The following is a 9,106-nucleotide window of genomic DNA, read 5'->3' on the forward strand; positions in this document are numbered from 1 at the left end:
GCTGAACAATGACTAGGGATGATAAAAGGAGAATTGATGCCTTTGAGCTGTGGTGTTAGAGAAGAGTATTGAATATATTGAATATACCATGGTCTGCTTGGAGAACAAACAGGCTTGTCCTGGAGAGGGTGAAGCTGGGCTGCTCCTTGGAGGCAAAGATTCTGAAGCTTCATCTGACATACTTTGGACACGTTGCAAGGTGGGATCAGTCCTTGGAGAGAGACGCCATGCTTGGGAGAGTGGAGGGACAGCGCAGAAGAGGAAGGCCCTCGATGAGATGGATTGATTCAGTGACTGGGGTAATAATGGGGGCATGTGTGTTGGAGATGGTGAGATTGGCACAGGATAGGGCACAGTTTAGGGCTGTTGTACACAGGGTCGCTATGAGTCGCAGGCAACTTGACGGCACCTAACAACAACAACAACAACAACGGTACCAAGGGTATTGACTGTGAATCCAAATAGGATGTAATAGTTGGCAATTTTAATTCTTTATCCATCTACCATAATATTGCCTATTGCCTCAGTGGTGAGGGTTTTTGTTTTCTTTATGTTGAGACATAATTTCTATTATAGTCAAATTGTGATGTTGTTGTGAATCATCAAGTTGGAAATGATCCATAACTGACCTTCAGTGGATTTTCAGAAGCAGTAAATTGCACAGGGAGAGATTACCCATCCTTCTCCTGCAGATCAGCTGTAGATTTGAACTGCATGCTTTTGGGATTACAGAGCAGATTCTTACTGTTAGGCCACTATGTCCCTGGTTATTAAAAATGAAATGGCATAATATATTTAAAGGTCCTACCTCCTCTCTCTCTCTCTCTCTCTCTCTCTCTCTCTCTCTCTCTCTCTTTCTCTTTCTCATTAGTCCAAGCTAACACACAATTGACCCTCCGGTGAATTTCTGAGACTAAAATTGAACAAGAGGATTTTGTCTTTTTTTCTCCCTTTTAGCTGCTGGTGGATTTGAACCACCAGATTCATGCTGCCTCTGGGCTAGAAGCACGACTCCCTAAGGACTATGTTACCAGGGTTCCCGCACCACCTGTTATGTTCTCAAAACATGATTGTAATTATTACAATTATTAGGTAGTGTCTTGAGGACAATTTATATTTGATTAATCTCATATTCTAAGTACTACCTTACATACAGGGAGCTCTGGTGACCTAGTGGCAAGAAGCTGCACAGCTTCCCAAAGGCCACCAGCTGCTCCATGGGAGAAGGATGAGTAATCTCCTCCCGTGTAATTACTGCTTTGAAAACCTGCAGAAGGGTCAGCTATGGGTCAGTTCTGACTCTACAGTACATAACAATCTTAGAAATATAGAAGTTTCATTAGAAAACTTGAATGACTGAATTAATTCTTCCAATATTTATTTACAGGTCACCTCCTGCAAGTCAGAAAAGCTGGGATGCAGAATTCCTGCCTTCATGAAGTGACTGCTCAATGGAGCAAGAATGGCAATACAAAAACAATCGGGTGAAGTTCCACATAGTGGTAAGTGTGGTAAAGAAAACACAGTAGCCCTGGAGTGTAGAGGGGGAAAGGAGCACCATTTCAGGTAGCAGGACCTGGAAGGCTGAGAAGGTAACACATGAGCAGCCACGAGGTCTCTAGTTACTGCACTGGGGACATCAGTGGTTCAGTGACAGAATTCTAGCTTCTATATAAGAGACATGGTTTAATTCCCGGGCAAGGCACCTCACATATACACCCCACCCATCTGTCAAAAGTGGCTTGTTTGTTACTAACGGGTTTTAGTAGAGCTCCAAGACTAAAATGAAGTAGCAAAAAAAGGCCTGGGATTCTTCTGAAAACCAACCTTATAGATCACAATTATCTGATCTACAATTGATCATGGGGATGGCATGGGGCCAGGTCACCATACACAAGGTCGCCACAGGCAAGGACTGACTAGAACCAAAAACTGAATTATTGATAGAAATGCTTCAGTTAAGCTCACAGCTTGGGATCGACTGTGTAGAACGTTTTTATCAGAATGACATCAGTGCTTTTAGCTGAAGCAGCTGGTTAATTGAAGTCTCCACGCTCCTTCTTTCCCCCTCTCCCCTCTGTGCTCTAACAAACAGAACCTTCTTCTGCTTCTTTTTTCCAAGCTCTTCATTCAAATTTTATAGCCCCTTCTTCCCTCTTTTGTTCCAAAACCACTTTGATCTTTTTGTCCTTTTCCTCCCTTAAGTGTTCTGTGGCCCTTTTCTGCAGAAGATGCACATTTTCAGTAAAGCTCTCATCTCCACACCCTCTGAGACTATCACAGAGCAGTCAAAAGTGCTGAGCACACTGAGAGCCAAGAACTGCAGACAGCAGGAAGGTCAGAGAGCGCTGAGCAGACAGAACCACTGGGCAGGAGTCCCGGGTCTTGGCAAGGACGAGGGGGATCAAGAGCCCATGGCAGAAAAGCAGAGACTGGAGGAGAGCCTTACCAGCCAGTGTTGGAGAGTCAGGAGAAGCTGGCCTTTCCTATGGCCCCTTGCTACCTGCTCAGAGTTAATGAGGGCTGTGCAGGGTCTCAGAGCATCCTTTCACATGTGAAGTGCTCACCAGCTTTGCATGGCTGTGGCAGCCCAATGCCAGGCTGATAGACAAAACACAGGAGATATTCAATGGAGGCATGTTTGTGTCCATTGCTGCCGAATCACACTACTTGTTTAATGTTGTTGTCATTGTGTGCCAGAGGGACATGACATCGAGAGCCATTGCTGAAGCCCCCAGGGGGTTTTAGAGGCTATAAAGTGAATGGGAAAAGTTGGCTCATCTTTCTCCTGTTGAGCAGCTGGTGGATTCGAGCTACCTACCTTTGGGTTGGCAGCACAACCTCTTGTCCAGTAGACCACCAAAGCTCACTATTTATATAATTGTTGTTGTGTACCAGAAAGTCAGAACCGACCTATACCTGACTCTCCAGTGGGTTTTCAGAAACAGTAAATCACACAGGAGGAGATTGCCCATCCTTCTTTAATGGAGCAGCTGGTGGCCTTGAACCATGTGCCTTCAGGATTACAGCACAACTTCGTACCACTAGGCCCCCAGAACTCCCTGTTTGTGTAATAGTTTATGGATTTGGATCTGCAGAAGAGCACCACCTTTGGGTTAATGGCATAACTCCCCACATGCTACAACACCAGGGCTCCATAGCATCCACCTCAGTGAACAACAGTTGATATCACTGTTAGTTTTCATTGAATGTATTACTAGTTTCTTCCCATTTTTTGTTTGTTTGTTTTTTATGTCAACAAGACCTTAGAGAGGGCCTTTGTATTTAAAATTGGTTATTATATTTTGGAGGAATATTCTTCTTTTTTTAATTATTAAATTTTATTAATTTTAATGAACATTTACAGAGATTTTGGGTTTCAATTCATTCATTGTTGCACTATTTTCTCTACCCTCTTCCCCAGTTCATTCTTCTTTCCCCCCCTTGAAAGTCTGTTTTAATTGTCCCATTGCCACAGTGCTTGTCAAAGCCAGATCTGATTAATCTCCTTTGTCAGTGTGTCCTTTGCCCTTCCCTATCACTCCTCCCTGAGAGAGACTTCACCCTGATTCATAAGGAAAAAGGGATGGCGTATTCTCTTAGCTACTTCCTGCTGCGAAGGGACGCTGTGGGTTTCAGGGTGAAGATCTCCTCTCACTACTCTAAAGGGCCCCTTTGGCAGTAGGAAACACATAGACTATTATGGAGATTGATTTTGGAATTTAGATTCACTGTTATCAAATGTGCTTAGCAGTACATGTTCATATCCTTGAAGATGTATCATGGAAGTGTTGCAGCCTAGAAGACACAAATTTAACTAACAAGTTAAAAGTACATGAGTCAAAAATTAAAAAGCATTAATATTCCAACTAGAGGCTATAATAGTGGCACAAATCAAGTTACAGAGGGAAGGTAGTTCTTACAATAAAAGGCCTATTGACTAACACTTTGTCTATTATAATATAAAGGTTAGGAACCACAAGATGTAGAGGCTCAGCTATGTCATTTATTGTTCTTAAGTCCTGGACCAAATTCCATCCACTACTGGGCTGTTTTACAACTCGGAAGTCCACATGCAAGGCAGAGGTGAAGTAAGGAAATGCTTATGAGGTTTTCTGTCAATTCCAACAACTAAGAAATAGTGAGGAGAGCTGGGACCACAGAAGGCTTTTAGGACCAAATAGTAGGCTCTTGCGTCCAGGAGAAAATGAATATACTTACCACTAATGTTAATGCTCAGCCACAGCTCTTCTGGGAGGATCTAAATCATTGAAGCGTCCTCCTTTGTTTCCAGCTGGGAGCTGGGGCCTGTCAGTCCTGTCAGCCACGAGGACCTGATGTGGGCCACCCTTGGCCAAGTATCCTTCAGATCCACACTTAAAGCAAGTGAGTGGGAGATTCCTCTCTATTCCCTTGCCTATCTGTGGCTCTCATCTGTGACACTGTCTACTGAAGTGGCCCAGCTTTCCACAGTGGAAGCAATTCTGACCTCCTTTATTACCTCTGGATGGTCTTCCCCATTTTTGACCATGACATAGAATTTGTTTTGAAAATACATGATAAAAAGTCTATTTAAAGACTATTAAGTTAGCTATTATATAAGTCATATCTGCTAGTCTTAGTGTGCTCTATTGTACAGAGAGTTTTCAAAGGCCTGCTATTTCAGAACTGGATGGCCAATCCTTCTTTCCAGTCTGTCTTAATTTGAATGCTCCGATTTAGAACATTATGACAGAGAAGCATTTTACAGAAAAGAACAGATTAAAGATATTTCCCAGTAGAAAAAAACCAGTAGATTCCATGTTGTCCCCACGTTTGATAAGTGTGTCCTGACCCACCCCTTTCCCTCCTCCACCAGAATTCACAACTACAACAACAATTATGTAAGCTAACTTGAATAGTCTTTAAATGGACTAATTTCTGATCATGTATTTTCAAAACAACCTCTAGTCTTTAAACTAGTAATACATGCAATGAAAACTAACAGTGCTATCAATTATTGTTTATCGAGGTGGATGCTATGGAGCCCTGGTGGTGTAGCATGTGGGCAGCTGTACCGTTAACCCAAAGGTGGAGCTCCTCTGCAGATCCAAATCCACCAGCAACTTCAAGGGAGAAAGGCAGGCATTCTCATCCCATGCACTTTACAGCCTCTGAAAAGCCTCTGTAGGGTTAGCGATGAGTGGTTTTGACTCCCTGGCAATGACTTTGGCTTTGATTTCTGTTAGCTGCTGCTCTCTGCCAAACATCCAAAGCTAAGTTTAGCTGCTGCTCTCTGCCAAACATCCAAAGCTAAAGTTAGCTCCTGCTCTCTGCCAAACATCCAAAGCTAAGGTTATAGTCTCTGGTAAAATGAAGGGGAGAAAAAAGGACAATCAAGTGTTAGCTGTCAAAGGTATAGCAGTACTTAAGTTCTGGTTGTATCAGAAATATTAAAAGAGAACTATTAAGGAGAAAAATGTTCTCATTGTTGACTAAATGTCATAAGATGCTGGGTTCACATAACTAACACTTGACATGTAGCATAAGGACTCCTAACAGTAAAAGCTGTTTGAATAACGCACCTGCTCTTCCACTCATATGTGCAGCAGGGGTCTGGAATTCACGTGACCTTGATCCCTTTAGGGTATTGGCCTAAACCAGGGTAGCTCAAGGGTAATAATGCAAACAGGTGGCCAGGGACTCCTGTGGCCAGGCTCCCAGGACAGTGACCAGGAGCAAGGCCCAACACGATAGTGGCAATTCACTGAGTTCTTGTTGAGTTCCAAAGACATGACAAACAGTGTCTAATTTCAAGTCTCAGATTAGCCCTGCAAAACTTAAAGAATCGTTATTTCCAAACTCTGGAGGACTAGTGGATAAGGAGATGTACTACCAATCCAGAGACTATTGGTTCAAATTCACAAACGAGCCTCTGAGAAAGATAAACAATCTCCTCCTGTGTGATTTACAATCTTCAAAAACCCACTGGAGAGCCAACTATGAGTTAATGGGACATAACAATTTTAGAAACTAAGAATCAAAGTTATGTCATGCTTCAAATCCAGAACAGTCTTACTCCAATCTCCCGTACCTGGTCATCCTATCCTACTGCTTGCATAGAAGGGGTCTGAGTTATTTACAAAATCATTGATTTTGAAGAGAAAAGTGGTTTAAACTCTTGGCTCAAAGCTCCTGTTTAAGTTAACTGTTGCTGTGGATTAAAACAGCAAACATTTTCTTCTGCACCAGATTCTACCAACACCCAGCCAGCAGGACTGGCTTGTCTCTGCATCTCCTTATGTCTAATGACTTCTTTGTGTCTACTAGGAGGGCTGCAATGGCTGGACCTGGCTGGTTGCTGCCTCACGTCTGTCAGTGGCTTCCTTGGCTCCCCTCCATGTGGCCTGTTCAGTGGAGTGGGAGGACTTCTTATGTGGTAGGTGAGGCTACCACAGCCCGTTTTTTAAGAAGACAGGAATTGAAGCTGCCAATCCTCTTGAAGATTGTTGGCTCGGCATCATTTGTTCTTCATTATTTGGCAAGAACATCACAAGATTTGTTCAGAGTCAAAAGTAGGATAAATAAACACACCTCTCTATGGAGTAGTCAGAGTGGTTTACCAACTTTAATCTACCACAACCAAAACCGTAAGCAGAACTGACAAAGGAGAGAGAGAGAGAGAGAGAGAGAGAGAGAGAGAGAGAGAGAGAGACTTGAAATATGCTGGAGTCCGGGCACAGAGAACATTGTGGAATTTCAGGTAAAACCAACATCTGTAGCAAAAAGAACTTTCAAAAGACTGGTTTGTTGATCTCTAAGCTAGATTCCCTGAATATTAAGATCCACACTCCTTGCCATGACTTGCAAAGTCGTCTATGATTCATCTCTGTCTGCCTCTCTGATCCCATCTACTCTCTTAGTCTCATGTCTGTTCTCTAAATCCCCAAGTACAATTCCACCACAGGGTGTTTGCATGCCTTGGCCCCTCAGCCTGTGATTCTTACCCCTCAGTTCTTCACAATATTGGCTCCATTCTGCTGTTTAGGGAGGCATCTGAAGCAACCCACAGACAATTTCTGTTACATCATCCTGTTTTCATTATCTAGGAATATATTGTTTCTTTTATGTCACTAGAAAACCAACTCCCAAGGGCAGGGAGCTGGCTGGCTGGTTCGTAGTCATTACTCCTTGCTCCCAACACAATGCCTGCCACTTATTGAGCCTCAATAAATATGTGTCAAGCATTTGGTTGATTTGAAAGAAAGAACACTCCATAGAAAGCAATTAAGGTTTCATAGTGGAGTGTACTTGGGGCGGTGGGAAGGGTGTGGGGATTGTATATTAAAGAGTTTTTCTTTTACTTTTCAAAGAGAGGAGCGAACTGGGGTCGGGGGGGGGGGGGGGAGGGCTGGGCAGGGAGAAAAGTGCAACAATGAATGAATGGAAATCCAAAATCTCTGTAAATGTTCATTAAAATTTTTAAAATAAAATCTAAAAAAAAGCTATTTATATCCAATCTTGTGTGTTCCCAGGGCATATTCCAGAAAGGGAAAGACCCTTTGAGATTGCGTGATTAATGGTCTCTGCACAGGAAACAATAATAAAAATCAAACTCAAAACTCATTGCTACCAAATTGTAACCAACTCATAGCTGACCCTCCATTGGACTGTAAACTCTAGGGGAGGACAATGGCCATACTTGTCCCACTGAGCTACCTGTGAAACCCTCAGGAAGACACGACCACTGGACTGTCACTGTCTATGTAGTGTGCAACGAGTTCCTACAATATTAATATTCCTAATAAAAATGGCCTCCACTAGTGTTCTGTCATCACCTTAGTCCCACAAGTGTCCTTTCAAATTAAGCAATGCCAAAAGGAGGCTAGGTCAATGGAGAGATCTGACTAATAGGACTGACATGGGCCCTCACAAAGTACACCCTGCAGTCCTGGGAACACCCTTTTCAATGAACACTCCAGACACGGTGTCTGCATACACTCCTGCCCCTGGGCCTGATGACCAAGAATGTGGCTCCCATCTCCTCCCCGTGACAAGCACCCAGCCTGGATCACATCTGCTCCCTTTATTTTATGTTGTCATGCATGTTCAAATGTTCCTTGTGGCCATTCTGTCAGATAACGCAGCTGGGTGAAACCAAGCCTCAAAGGGTCCCTGTCAGGCTGAAGCTCAGAGCTGTGAAATGAGATCTTGGTCCTGGAAACCCACTGAGAAATGAGAGAGCTATGTCTTCAGTCTTCCACCGGGCTGGATTCCCTTCACAAAGTGCTGACCAGAGGGATGGATGGGGTATCAATGAACAGTCTGTGGCTGTGAAGGAGTTCTGTTTAGAGTAGGAATCTCATGACAAACAGTTTTTCTCTCATTGCATAGTGTATTTATGCAGTCCTCTCTCAGAGGGTTCTGGAAAGTTCCCCCAGGACTGCCCCTCTAACAAAGATTTCACTCTTTCAACTTACAGGAAGATTATTTTTCTCGTACATATTTCAAAAGATATTAACATGGTGTTAACAGACTCCAAAACAGAAGCAATAGCTTTGAGACTATACCGTTATTGGTCACTGAATGTACTTGTCATTTGCCTTGAGATCACTGGCTTTGGGCACGGGCTGGAGAAACCAGGGTTGGCTGCTAGTCACACTAGAAGTTCTGTGTGGTGCAAACTCTTCACATGTCCAACTGTTAACTGAAGACTGAGGGTTTCCTTCCACCACGAGGTAACTGAAGAAAATCCTGGCAATCTGCTACTCCAAATCAGTTAGTGAAAGCCCAGAGAAGCAGTTCTGTTCTGGTACATGTGGGTCACTTTGTTGGAATTGGCTTGACAATAACTGTGTTTTTGTTTTTCACTCTGTTTATTCATAGAACATTAGCTCTTCAGCTTCCATATCTGTCACCCCGGGGCATCCTCCAGCTTCCTCATCATGTTCCCACAGTTCTGCCTTGTCATTCATTGGACATGGCCAACAGCCCTCCCCCAGGGAAAAACCAGGACTCCGTGCACTCTGGTCACAAATTTTGGTCCCCCAAGGGACACATATTTTTCAGTGAAATTAAGTGGCTCTGCCCTTTGGTCTTGTTCACTCACACCTTTACAATTCCCAGA

This window comes from Elephantulus edwardii, unplaced genomic scaffold (genome assembly GCF_000299155.1).
Source record: "Elephantulus edwardii isolate Elephantulus edwardi_28Jun2011 unplaced genomic scaffold, EleEdw1.0 scaffold00320, whole genome shotgun sequence".
Classification (NCBI taxonomy): Eukaryota; Metazoa; Chordata; class Mammalia; order Macroscelidea; family Macroscelididae; genus Elephantulus; species Elephantulus edwardii.